The sequence below is a fragment of the Megachile rotundata genome, chromosome 1 (genome assembly GCF_050947335.1).
Source record: "Megachile rotundata isolate GNS110a chromosome 1, iyMegRotu1, whole genome shotgun sequence".
Taxonomy (NCBI): Eukaryota; Metazoa; Arthropoda; class Insecta; order Hymenoptera; family Megachilidae; genus Megachile; species Megachile rotundata.
In genome coordinates this window covers 19097333-19112357 of record NC_134983.1, presented here as the reverse complement: position 1 = coordinate 19112357, position 15025 = coordinate 19097333, and the positions used below count along the sequence as shown (strand labels likewise).

The window sequence follows — 15025 nt, the reverse complement described above, 5'->3', positions numbered from 1 at the left end:
AGTTGCGAACCTCTCCGACGCGTGATCGTTGATTAATCGCGAAAGTGGATTAAACCTTGCGAAGTTCGCTTTTCGAGCTTCGTTAGTTCGCAGACGCACCTGATTACTCGTCCAATTAATTCTCTGATTTGTGCTCGTATCGATTAACAAGTGTTTCGTAGTGCACCACCGAAGGATCCTCGTAGCCTGAAATATTCACCGAATCGAATAAACGAACTTGTCTTACACGGCTGCTTTTGTTTCAAAACGAATTACCGGTATCGTGTATCTTCTTTTTCTTTGGTCGATAAACGTTTAATGAGGTTAAATTAGTTGTGTCAGTCACGGCACATCGATGACCATCGCGAGACAGGTAGACACGTTAGCGCCAAGTATCCAAGAGCAATCAACATTCCGTTCGAGCGAAATACCTGCAATCTAGGAAGCTGTCACTATACGGTGACACTCTGCCATTGATTATACGCTGTGTTCGTTTAGTCTACTTCTGCAACCAGATATTATTTACTACCGCCTCGTTTGTATTCGAACAACTTTTCATCGATCGATCGATATTAATTATTTTAAATGCGGTGCTGGTTTATTGTGAGTGTAAAAAGAACCGTTATATTGCCATCGGTTATATTGCAATCGCTTCAATTATGAAATAATCGTCTTACGTGTAATTTGAGCACTGTGGGGGATTTGATGACGAGTTGGATTAATTGACGAGATGAACATGGCGATATAACGCGAGTGATGTTACGTATGGAATTATGGCTTGCTGATATTACACAGATTATTATTGTCATATTTATGAAATTATAACGTATGGTATTACATGTGGTGATATAACGCGTGGCAATATAGCACGTGCAAATCCGTGGTGTTGCATAGCGATCTTATTAGTGGTGCCACAATGCATAGAGTTACTACCCATGAAATTATAGCGCGTCACGGTAATATTAGTGGTAATATAACGCGTGGTAGTATAGCGCGTGGTAATATAGCGCGTGGTAATATAGCGCGTGGTAATAGAACGCGTAGTAGTATAGCGCGTGGTAGTATAGCGCGTGGTAATCTAACGCGTGGTAGTATAGCGCGTGGTAATCTAACGCGTGGTAGTATAGCGCGTGGTAATATAGCGCGTGGTAATATAGGGCGTGGTAATATAACGCGTGGTAATATAGCGCGTGGTAATATAACGCGTGGTAATATAGCGCGTGGTAGTATAGCGCGTGGTATTATAGCGCGTGGTAATGTAACGCGTGGTAGTGTAGCGCGTGGTAGTATAACGCGTGGTAATATAGCTCGTGGTAATATAACGCGTGGTAGTATAGCGCGTGGTATTGTAGCGCGTGGTAATGTAGCGCGTGGTAGTGTAGCGCGTGGTAGTGTAGCGCGTGGTAGTATAACGCGTGGTAATATAGCTCGTGGTAATATAACGCGTGGTAATATAACGCGTGGTAATATAGCGCATGGTAATATAGCGCGTGGCAATACTGCGCATAGTAGTCTAATGTATAGCAATTCCATACGTGACTTTCCATCGCGTAATACTAAGCGTCAGATTACAGCGCGCTACGGAATTATGTGTGGACATATGCATAACATATGGCAATATAACGCGTGGCGATGCTAAGCGTTATGTAACACAATAGAATGATGCCACGCATGATAGTACTACGGGCGGAATTACGACACACGATAATTCCACGTGTGACATTACAACACGTGACGATACCACGTATGATTTATAACAGTATTACAACACGTGATATCATGCGTGACATTGCAGCACCTGATGATACTACACGTGACGTTACCACGCGTGACGATACCACACATGACGTTTCGGCACGTGACGATAGGATGCATCGCTATGTTACACGTGGTAATACAAGGCGTGATTGTATTCTGTGATCTGCATCGTTATAATTATCAGCACTGTGATTGATTATTTATACACTATCGATATCTTTTTGATATTTAGCAGTACTATATTAAAATTATTAACATATAATTTATCGTTCAAGTTCACTTATTTTTGACTTAAACTAACTCACCTTAATTTAAGTTGCAATTTTATTGTTTTAACCTATTCATTCTTGATAAAACTTTAAACACAATATAATTTAATAAGATTTTGTATCAAATTAGATTTAACTAGGTTTTATTATTCCATTAGATTCGACTAACATTTATCTATCGAATTTATTTTTCCTATTTTATAATAATGATAGCAATGCTAATACACGTAAAAATCCGTGCGAAGGTAACGATACAACAGTATGCAGGAATTACTATTACTCCACATACGATCACTTAATTAATTTTTCCAGTTAAGCTTCCCGTTTATTACCTTGCGTAAATATTGAGTATTAGTGCCGTGCTACGAACGCTTATTTTTATTGCGGCACTTAACGCGTTAATGTCATATACAATTTTCTATCGTTTGTCTTTCTCTGATATAATTATTCGATACTGTCGTTCGCATGATTATTCACATTCACTCTTGCAATTATAATAATAGCGAACGCAATTATATTTGTACACATATGTACACATATGTTATAGATACGTGTAACTACGTTTAACATATGACATAACATGTGTAACTACGTGTAACTTATGAATTAACATATTAATGTGTAACATATGATTTAACATATTCATATGTAAAATACGACTTGATATATTCATATGTAACGTATGATTTAACATATTTATATGTAACATATAACTTAACATATTCATATGTAACATATGACTTAACATATTCGTATGTAACATATGACTTAACATAATCATATGTAACATATGGCTTGACATAATCATATGTAACATATGAGTTAACAAATTCATCAGAATTCAAACATTCTGTGTACGTGAATATTGATACATGAAATATAGTGAACATGATCAGAAAAGTGGAATCGTGTGGGTTCGATGAATATACACCTAATCGAGGACCGTTCCAAATTTAGAAGATTCGAGGTCAAAGCGCAATTTAATGAGAAGCAGACGGAGAAATTAGTTAGCGTCTCCTAAAATAGAGATCGGCAGAATCTGTGGGTCGTATCTGTTGCGTACGGAATCTAACGAGTTCGGGTTTTTTTCTTCGTCGAAACTCGCGCCTCGGAACGACGGCTCTTTTCATCTCTGATTAAATCCCTGGAAATATACGGGTTCTCGAGGAAGACGATTTTCGAAATTTCGTGCTTTTATTCCCGTTAATGATCCCCGGATAACTCGATTAATTTTTCGGTTAATTGAATCGAGGGTACGGGTATAAATTGCTATTCCGATAAGCTTTGCCTGGAAAAATGAAACACGGTGTCGCGCAAGAAACGAGCAGGGGAAGAAAAAAATTGATACATGATTGTAGCAAGATCGAATCGGTCGGCTTTCTGGAAATGGAATGAATTAATTAAACGGCCGACAATGAAGGAAAAATATTCAGCTTCGGCTCGAAGTAAAACCGGCCGGTCCGTCATTATGAAATTTTATACCTCGTTTAATTAATTCCTTTATTACGATCTTCGACGAAGGTCGGTCCCGTTCGATGCGAAGGATTCGAGTGACGCTCGAAACAGGAACAAAGGAACTGCTCCTCTTTTGCGAGATTTCGTTTCGAAAATGGGAATTATGTTCAAAGAAGTTACAACTGAAGTTCGTGATTTAACAAGGCCGGAAAATATCGGTACTCGTACGCAAATGTGTAACAAAGGATCTGAAATTTTACGCAAACGTTAATTAACTCAGTGTCGGGTTTTAAGCCAGAAAGGAATTGTGCAATTGAATACAGATTTTATTATACGCGAAGACAATTGCTTTTTATATTTGATAGGAAATTAAGTAAGGGACATTTGTACGACTTTTAATTATAATTTGGTTGGCTGGTTATTTGATCATTATTTTATATATATTTTTCAGGTTATTTGAACTGTCAAAGTTTCTCGAGCTAAATCACTCGAATCACCAAATTAGTCAAGTTGGTCAAACTACTTAGACCACTCAAGTCACTCAAGTTATTGAAGTTATTCGAGTTACTCAAGCTACTTAAGTTACTCAGATTATTCAGATTACTCAGGTTGCTTAGGTTACTCAGACTACTCAGGTTACTCAGATGACTCATACTACTCAATCTACTCAGATTACATAGACTACTCAAGTTACACAGATTATTCAGGTTACTTAGACTACTTAAATTACACAGACTACTCAGGTTACTGAGGTTACTCAGGTTACTCAGATTACTCAAGTTACTCAGACTACTCAAATTACACAGACTACTCAGACTACTCAGACTACTCAAACTACTCAGATTACTCAGACTACTCAAACTACTCAGATTACTCAGACTATTCAGATTATTCCAATTACTGAAATTATTCAAATTACTCAAATTATTCAAGTTACTCATCATTCGATTTCTTGAAATAAAAAGGCAATTATTAATCATGAAATGATCCTGTTAATGCTAAACAAATATTTCCAACACTTTGACTACCACATCGAAGCTAAACTTGCCACTATTTTGATATTTTAATCCAAGCCTTCAAGTTTCTTAACAAATATTGTTTTTTTATTTCGATTAATTTCCACATCATAATTACACATTTACAGATTGTATCTATAAACAGAATATGGAACAAATTAATTATATCGTTCGCTGAGAATTAATGACCAATAATTTTAACAAAAATAATTACATTCGATTACATTACACATCACATACAGTCTACGTCACACATGCTTCCACTATCTTATCGATACAATCGACACATCAAATTATCGATACGTCAAATCGATAACATTCGAACATAATCGACATATCGAGTTATCCATGACATTTCTGTACTATCGATATTTATCTGTAACACGATCGACAACAGCAGCATCAGTTTCTCATGAAACGCACCTAGGTCACAGTGAAAAATTTCGATTTACCGAATTTCGCGGCGTTATAAGATTTTCTTGAACATTTGTATTCCCGATCGTGGCTCTCGTCACTTCTCTCTCTCTCTCCCGCTCTCTCTCTCTCTTGTCGACAACTCGTCCGCAGCACACGTACGCCCTAATCTGTTAGCACAGTCGAACGATTTAGTCTAGCGTAGTATCAATATTTGATTACGAGGCGTCTCCGTCCCGCATGTCGGAATTGCAGACGGAATCGTCCGTCGAGATGTCCAGCGACGTGGTTCCTTCGTATTTTCGGAAGTCGGACATTCTACCAGAAATCGATCCTACTATAGAAAATTTCGTTAATTCCCTACTGCTTCTATTTTGCATTCGCCTTGCAATTTTACAATTTCCGTGCTGGAGATTCAACTTTTGAATTTGGTAGTGGTGGTTTCAAGAGTTTTTGGGATTTTTGGAGAAATCCCATTGGGGTTTATATAATTTGGTACCTTGGGAATTTGATAATTTGAAGGATTTGAAAATATGGGGAGTAGAGAATTTTGCATCGACTTCGCCCTTGCAGCCCCAAGTATAATTCCATAAATACAAAATATTAAATTTCTAACTCTTCCACCTAAAACTCAAGTACCCAATCAAAAGTCTCCAAAATACCTTCGACAGTCCCCGAAAAAGTTGGTGTAAAATCTCAATCGAAAAACAAGCCGCTATCCGAATTGAGAGAAGTAGCACTCCGTTCTCGCGACGCGACAGAAGCATCGACATCAGGCTTGCGGTAGGGGTTGCTATAACGGGGTAGGGTGTAGGAGAAAGACGGAGCACGCAACAGAGACGGGAGAATTGCACGTCGACAGAGAGGGCAAACAGAACGGACAGAGAAACGGCGACAGGTATCCGAGGAGAGAGAGGAGGAACGAGTGAATGGTGGAGTAACGGCGAAAGAGAAGGTTGATCCAGAGACAGAAGAGAGAATCGAAAGAGAGAAAGAGATCGAGACAGACAGACGATGGCGAAGAGATGAAAAGAGACGGCGAGAGAGATAGACGAGGGAAGGAGGTAGTGGTTCGTTTCTTTTGGATTCAAGGAATGTTTCAATCAGTTTGATTGAAGGGCTGAGCCACGGCAAGAGGGTAAACTCGATTTACAGCCGTGCACGAGGGGTGTGGGAGAGGAAGATGGGGGAGTTTTGGTATAGGTATGGGAACGGTTCGAGCTGGGACACGGGGGTGGTTGGGTGGTAGTTTCGGGAGAAAAGAGAGGGGGTGCGCTGTACAGGGTGTCCCATACAATTGCGACTTGTTTAACCCCTTCCCGAATAATTTCTCTCCGCTACATTTTTTTCTAAGGGTTTAGATATTCATTTTGAGGTGTTAGGGGATTTGGGAAAAAGAATGTAACGATTTATAAAGTGTAACGCATTAATATGTGGTGATAATAATGTGGCTATAATAATATGCTGTGATGTAGTATAACCAAATTGGATCATATGGTACAAATTAATTTTTACCACCCTTGTAGAGGTGTTTGACCCGCTGAATAGGCATACTCCTCGTATGGCAATATTTGAGGGGTTACCCCTTTAAAATTAAAAATGTTACTTCAGAAAAGTTTGCCTTTTTAATGTGGTTCTTCTAATGCAGTCACAATGTAGCTGTAAGGATGCAATTTTTCACTGTCCACAAAAGAATACTGGGTTCATTATTTAACCCTTGGAGGTGGAATGCTGTGTGGCTGACGTAGTAGTTGCATGTTGAGTCACATTAGTACTATAATTATATATAAAATTTGTAATAAATATATCTTTGCTTGTAAATATATGTATTTATGTGTAACAAGATATGTATGTAGGTGTACTCTTAACTTGGGGGTGTGAAGGGTGCAATGTAACTGTTGAATCAATATTTTTTTTGAAATGAATTAATATTTTTATGTTGTATGAATTAGTACTTTTTTTATATTATTTGAAGTAATATATTTTTTTACATTATATGAATTAATATTTTTTTTTATATTATATGAATTAATACTTTTTTTATGTTATATGAATTAATACATTTTTTTATATTATATGAACTAATATATTTTTTACATTATATGAATTAATATTTTTTTTTATATTATATGAATTAATACTTTTTGTCATGTTATATGAATTAATACTTTTTTTAATATTATATGAACTAATATATTTTTTTATATTATATGAATTAATATTTTTTTTTATATTATATGAATTAATATGTTTTTTTATATTATATGAATTAATACTTTTTGTCATGTTACATGAATTAATTTTTTTTTTTATGTTATATGAATTAATACTTTTTTTTATATTTTATGAGCTATAGCTTTTTTTATATTATATGAATTAATACATTTTTTTATATTTTATGAGCTATAGCTCTTTTTATATTACATGAATCAATACAATTTTTTATACAACATGAACTAACATTTTTTTCATATTACCTAAAGTAATACATTTGTTATATTGTACTCATTCGTACAATTTTTATACTACATGAATTAATACTCACTTTTAAATTACATGAACCTAATTCCCTTGATATACAAAGAGTAAAATACTTCATAAACAATTTTCGTTATTTATATTTTCCAGCTGAGATTGCAGCTTTCTAGAATACGAGTTTCATCTTATTTACATGTCAAAGAGTTAATATTCTTTTGTAGCGACTGAAAGGCTAAACCGATTAGTGCATCCAGAGGCTTCACTATAAAAAAGGAAGTGCAATTGTATTTTTCGGATGCACCGATGCATACAGATGCATGAACATAATTACAGAGTAAGCATTGTACTAACTCTTCTAACGTGAAATATTGCTGAAAGAAATTCAACTTGTAGATCGTTGATTTGTAACAGTTTATCTTTCATATAACGATTGCTTGTTGTCAAGGGAACAGGTGGATATTAATAGAAATTATCGTGAATTACTACCTATCGACATCTGTGCCTACTTAATAATGTAACTAGGTTATATTTACGTAAAGTTACAATGTTATGAAGTGTTCATAACATCGTTAGACGAGGTATATTAACATATTTGCTGCTAGGAGCTGTAATCTTGACATACATGTGAATTTGCGTCATATTTAATTATTATTATTAGTAATAATATTAGTGTGACTGCAACTTTCGATTCACAGGTGTCTATGTGAATCGAAGCTGATTGTGAAATTGTTAATATTGATAATTTGATATTTTGGAGAGATGGTAGTTTAAAATGTTGGAGACTTCAAAAATTTGGAATTTGGGGATTTGAACATTTGAAGAATATAAAATTTGCAGATATTGGCAGTGAAATATTGAAGAATATGAAGCTTCAAAAATTTTAAGATTTGAGAACAATATAGGGGTGCCATCAGCTAATATCCAGCTGTAATATTCGTCACTATTAACAAACCCAAATTTAACCTAAATCCACGTTAGTAATAATAGAAACCAAAATAAACTAAAATTAAAGAATGCAAATTTGATACAAATTTCCCACTGTGTTCATCAACATAGCCATCACTCCTAAGCTTGCACTCTACAGGTCTATATTTTCCATTAATAATTCAAAAAGCAAGCCTCCATTTTGTTAAAGGGAAAACTTGATGACCCCAGCTACCCCTGCAATTACAGCCACCTAAACATTCTATATAACCCTTGCACTCGCAAGGTGACTCACCATGCATTTACAACCATTTGTAAGTTTTTAACCTAACTCCCTGCCACATAATATCGTATTACACTCGTGACACTACACTTCACGCGTGACCACGACTCGTATTTTCATCGTAATTGAATTTCCGTTTCAATTCTAATTTGCACAATCCTGGTGTGCTTAACAATTTAACCTTTTTCATTTATCTTAACGTTGTATCTTAATATATTTTAACATTGTCTTAACGTAGTTTAATATTGTCTTAACCTAGTTAGCTGCGGTGACGCAACTGCCCAGAAAATTATAGGTTAGGGTTAACCTGTGGCACATGTTCAGCGAGGTCGCAGTCGTTTTTATCGGTAGGATCTGTTCAAAAATATACTGGTATAATTTAATTTATTATCGTAATATTTTCAAGTATATACAATACACATTTATACAGAAAAAATATATAATACACGTTTAGGTTTATTAAATTTAAATATCAGAATCATGTATGTACAATTATAATTAAGGTAATCAAAGATGACGAACCTAAGTCATATTTGACGAATTTAAATTATTTCACTTTCAACATCAAATACAATTTATACAACTGCAAATCTGTCAATGTAAAATACAACTAACACTTCAACTTTCTTTATAAATTTTAACGTTGACCCTCCCTTGGACCAATGTCCTCTCACACTCGTGACGCAATCAACAGTTCATCTGTTGCTATATAATCTAGTTTAATTAGCAGAATTTTCACTGCAGTTGAGTTTGACATGCTAATGTTAACAAACAAGATGGTCGTAAATAAGTGCGACTCTACCTTAACCCATTGGTAGTTTGTCCCGTGGCAGTCAAAGGTTAAGGTGTTCAAACTGCTAGTCTATCAAAGACCTCTGCTACTTCTGATTTTTAACTAAAGAATGAACCTAGATATTTTTTTAGGTAAAATGTTCATCTAGATTATCTAACAACTAGATATATTTTGGACCAGAATAATTTTTGAAAGGGTTAATAACACAATAAAGAATAGACCAAAATGTTAAAACCACGAGTCGACTAACCACCCCTATATTACCCTATATATATTTTGGACCAGAATAATTTTACCATATAGAAAGGGTTAATAACACCATAAAGAATAACTCCAAACGTTAAAGCCAATCCGCGCCATATGACCCAATCAGAAAAAAAGTAATGAAATGAATATACAGTCTTTCCTTTTAATTACAAGTAAAAATACAAAAATACATACAAAGGTATGGTAACCGTAAAGTTGAGGCAATAGTTGCGTTGAACACCCTGTAGAGTGTCGGGTGCCACAATCACCGAGATGCGTCCAATCACCCCCAGCCTCCAACGCCATCGGGTTTCGGGTGCACGGACGAGGGCTGAAGGGATTGAAGGTGTACGGAGCGCGAGGGGACAGGGGTTGCGGAGCGAAGAGAGCGGCCAATCATCGCTCGGCTTTCCGCTGGAGCGACGTCGTCGTGGTGCTGGTTTGGCCTAGATGTGCAATCAGACCGTTTCAGAGCATCGCTCTCTCCCTCTCTCTTTCTTCGTCTCGATTCGTCCGTTCGCGTTTCTCTCTTTCTCTTCTACATTCTTTCCTTCCCTCTCTTTCGTCTTCTCTCTATCGCCCTCCTCTCGCCCCGTCTTTCTGGCCGAATACCAAATTCCAGCAATTTGGGTAGGTGGGTACTTTGTTGAATCAACATGATTGGGCTTGACGGAGCTCGGCGACAGGGCACTGCGTCGTGCCGCGACTCTGGCCGGCTGCAAGACGTCGACGGCGTCGCGGATGCGTTCTCGAGCGGGACCGGTTTAGGTACACCCGCGGGAAATGTACGGTCACTTATGTTAATTCGAACTCCGTTGTTAATAAATTCCTGTTTTTTTGCTGATTATGTAGTTTTTTAGTTTTCCAATTTTTTAGTTCTCAAGTTTGCTAATTTTTCTATTTTTAAATTCTCTAGTTTTCTAGTTTTTCTATTTTTAAATTCTCAAGCTTTCTAGTTTTTCTATTTTTAAATTCTGAAGTTTTCTAGTTTCGCAAATTTTGCAAATTTTCAGAATTTTCTCAAGTTCCTAACCCCCTCTAGTTCTTTAGAAAGTTAGTTCCACCCCTAGTTCCTACTCCCGAGTTCCTAGATCCTCTTTCCACGTCTCGAGGTTTCTAGACCGTAAAGTCCCTAGATTCCCACATCCATGAATTTTCAGATTCCAAAGTCTCAGCTTCCAGAATTGCAAAATCCTCAGGTCTAAAATTTAGTAGACAAATCGCTAATGTCTCAGAATTTCAAGCTCCCCAAACATGGCTCCCTAGGTCCTTAAATCCCTAACTCCCCATATGTTTCAAATTTCCTACACCTCCCAATCCTTATATTTCTACATCTGTAATTTCGCAAATTCCAAGAGTGACATACCCCATTTCCAAATACCTATGTCTAAAAATTCCTGGACCAATATTGCTATATTAGTATTAATTAATACTGCCAATTTCTGTGTTCCCTAAATTCCACAACACACCCTTGAATACCTATTCCAACATAATTTTCCCCAAATCCTCAGACTTCACCTATATTCCTAAATATTTGAATCATCGTGAAATTATCTCTAAAAAATCCCTCGAGAGAAGTGTATTTTGTACAGAATAATTAGGGAAACGGGTATATTTTTCTAGGGAATTCGTGACTGTATCGGTTATAGACATGCAGGCTCGCAGAGAGAATTTCAGGGTTCAGATGCGGGCTCGAAGTTACAACACGCGGATCTCGGAGGTGGTGGTGGTAGGTCGCTGAAGAAGGTGGAGGGTGGTGGCAGCAGCGATAAGGGGTTCATTAGAGGCAGTTTATTACTGCCTTTGAAGTCTCTCGCGTGTTGCCGTTAAGTCGCTCGATATCTCGTAATATCTCGCTCTAATCTCGCGAGGAGAAGTTAATTGCTACCTCCACCTCTGCCACCTTCTCACCTCCGACCTACCTATATTCCCACCCCTCCACGAGCCACCCCTCCACGTCTTCTCGACCTTCCTTCAACCACCCTCTCCACCATGGCAACCCTTCCTTCACCCTCGTGCCGCTTCGTGCTCGCACGTGTCGCCTTTACAATTAGACGCTTAATTCGAGCCACCATCGGGGCAAAATTTTCACCCTCGCTACCGGGTTCACCCTCTTTCTCGCCTTCTGCTCTTCACCGCACGGAAATTTCCTGTCCTCGGTCAGCTACGGCCAGTTGCCCGAACCCGTGACTTCTAATTATTGTAATTTTCGGTCGGTCGTTGGTCAAGTTTGTCGTTGGGCCACGGAGGGTTACGGTTTTCTTTTAAAGCAAAATTTTCGGGGTTTCTTTGTTACGGTTTGTGAATTTAACTCATTCGAATAGAAGTGTTAGTGTGTGTGCAAATTAAACCTGAACGAATTTTATTTGAAATGACAAATACTGAGATCTTACAAAAATCATCTGTTCTACGGAATTTAATAAAAAAGAGGATTGAATTCTTCTTTCACTACATCTGACCATTTTGCAATATTTATAATTTATTTATAAATAAATATTTTACTGTCCATAATATAGTCTGAGAGTCGATGTTTTATTGTTAATAAACCAATATTTTATTGTTACTAAAATTGTTCATAATTTAGTTGAAACTTTTTAGTAAACATTTCTTAAGGCTTCAGATGAAATTTATAAAAGTCATTGAAAGTTTCCTATACATTTTTCAACAAGTTTTTACAACATTCAGAAATATTAAAATTATCATTCCACTATTTTTAATTTCACCCACCAAGTTACATTTAATTTAAAAAAATTTCATGCTGATTCATATATGTACTTTACAGCAATTTGAATACAGAAGTTCTATAATTGAAAAAGCGTTTTATTACTCCGTTGTCCAATTATTTAACCATGTTTAATTAAGGTAATTGAAGTGCTTAATTCCTCCAACAATTTCGACCATTAATTTTCAGCATAGCTTTAATTTCTACAAACTTCAGTGTCTTACAGCATCGTCTCATCAAATCGTTTATTCGATGATAAATGGTCGTAAACGTGTCTCAACATTACCCGTTAGTTACTAATCAGATAATAAATTCGCACCGGCGATTTTCTCTTTATTAATGCTGATCATTTAATGCCAGTCGTACGAAAGACATACAACCAGCTCAAATATAAAATACGTGATATATTCTAACGCAATTTATAGGTGTCATTAGTTCCACGATTATTTTATTCCTCTAATCACCATGTACACCCGTGCGTTCCTTAATTTCCAATTACGTGACATTCGAGTTAGTAAAAAAAGAAAGTCGATGCCCGTAGCAAAATAACGCGAATATTTCGTAATTAATTGCAGGTTCTGTCAATTACTAATCCTCGTAAAAAGGAGGTTTTAATGAAGGTAATATCTCAACGTTTAGCAAATAACGTATGTGTGTCGTGAACGAATGACAGGCACTCTAATACGTAATACTCTATCATACGATTACTCTACGTAGTATTACAACTGACTGTTTTATTATCAGGGAGACGATGAATGTGTAGAGTTTATTTTATGAAGATAAAGTTGTGGTGAATTTTTTGGTTACCACTGAATTCAGTTTTCACTTGAATGTGCAGAGGGTAGAGCGTAGAGGGTGATGTAATGAGAGGCGGTTTAATATGTGTCGTTTTATAATATATAGTAGTGCAACGCGTTATTGTACTATAAGTGGAGATACAGCGCGTGGAAATATAACGCATGAAAATATGGCGCGTGGCAGTACAGAGCGTGGAAGTACGGCGCGTGGAACTACAACGCATGGAAATACGGACGCGTGGAAATTTGGGCGCATGGAAATTGAACGCGTGGAACTACGACGCATGGAATTACGACGCGTGGAATTATGATGCATGGAAATTGAACGCGTGGAACTACGACACATGGAAATTGAACGCGTGGAACTACTACGCATGGAAATTGAGCGCGTGGAACTACAACGCATGGAATTACGACGCATGGACATTGAACGCGTGGAACTACGACGCATGGAATTACGACGCATGGAATTACGAAGCATGGAAATTTGATGCGTGGAATTACGGTGCGTAGAAATACCACGCGTGGAACTACGACTCGTGGAACTACGACGCGTGGAATTACGGGGCGTAGAAATTCGACGCGTAGAAATATAACGCATAGAACTACAACGCGTGGAATTATGGGTCATGAAACTACGGTGCGTGGAATTACAGCGCGTGGAGATCGCACATATCGAAATTCAATGCGTGGTAATCCAAAGCGCCGTAATTCCACGTACAATGCTTCAATGCGTAGTAATCTAACGCGTATTAATTCAACGTGTAGTAATCCAACGGGTAGTAATCCAACCGCATTTATCGCAATCACAATTACAGATTCCATCAGTACAAATCAACAAATCTGAAAGACGATATCATTCAAAAAATGACAAAAATGAAATGGATTAATTTCAATATTAACCCCTCAACTCCTCCTTTCATAAACGTATTAAATCTTCCTATAATTTTTAACAAAATTTCAATTTGCAGTTAAAGTCAAATAATCCTCACAGTCGAAGCAGAATGAATAGTATAGTAACAAACTTTCCTTATTTTGTTTTAATATCGCAGTAATAAATAGTTCTGAGTGACGCATCTGACAAATAAATCATACTGCAAGGGGTTAACTAACGCGCGGTCGAGCGAGCTGCTGAGCGAACGTTTTAGCAGGCTCAATTTAGTCGAAATTCCGGACATCTGGCTAATAATGACCGAATAACAAACATGACGTTATTGGACCACCTTTGACGGCATCAGGCTTTGGGCTCTCGTGTTTCGATCGCGGTACGCCAACCGTATTATCGTTCATATGCAAAAGGTCTGTTGTAACCTGTAAGGTATTGCCGATTATGCGTGTATTATCGTTTGCGAAAACGCAAATGCGTTATATATACTTGTATATACTGGGTGTTCCATTTATGTCATACCACTGAAATGTCTTTCAATGATAAAGTTATTTATTCAACTTCCGTCAAGTATTAAGTATAGTTTGGTATCAATGAAAATTTTAAGTGAGGAGGATATTTGAGTATCAAGGTTGTTTAAGTATCAAGGGTGTTTAGGTATTAAGGTTGTTTAATTATCAAGGGTGTTTAGGTATTAATGTTGTTTAATTATCAAGGTTGTTTAATTATCAAGGTTGTTTAAGTATCAGGGTTGTTTAAGTATCAAGGTTGTTTAAATATCAATGTTGCTTAAGTATCAAGGTTGTTCAGGTATCAGGGTTGTTTAAATATCAATGTTGTTTAAATATCAAGGTTGTTTAGGTATCAGGGTTGTTTAATTATCAAGGTTGTTTAATTATCAATGTTGCTTAAGTATCAAGGTTGTTAAAGTATGAAAGTTGTTTAAGTATCGATGATATCAGGTATCAATATATAAAAATATTTTCCCAAGGTAATTTTCTTCAT

At 36.7% G+C, this 15025-nt stretch overlaps 1 protein-coding gene across 2 annotated transcripts in view; it reads left to right on the top strand.

The window, feature by feature from the left end:
* LOC100880605 (uncharacterized) overlaps positions 1-15025 on the top strand; it is a 386346-nt gene that overhangs the window by 282673 nt on the left and 88648 nt on the right. The window lies entirely within an intron of this gene.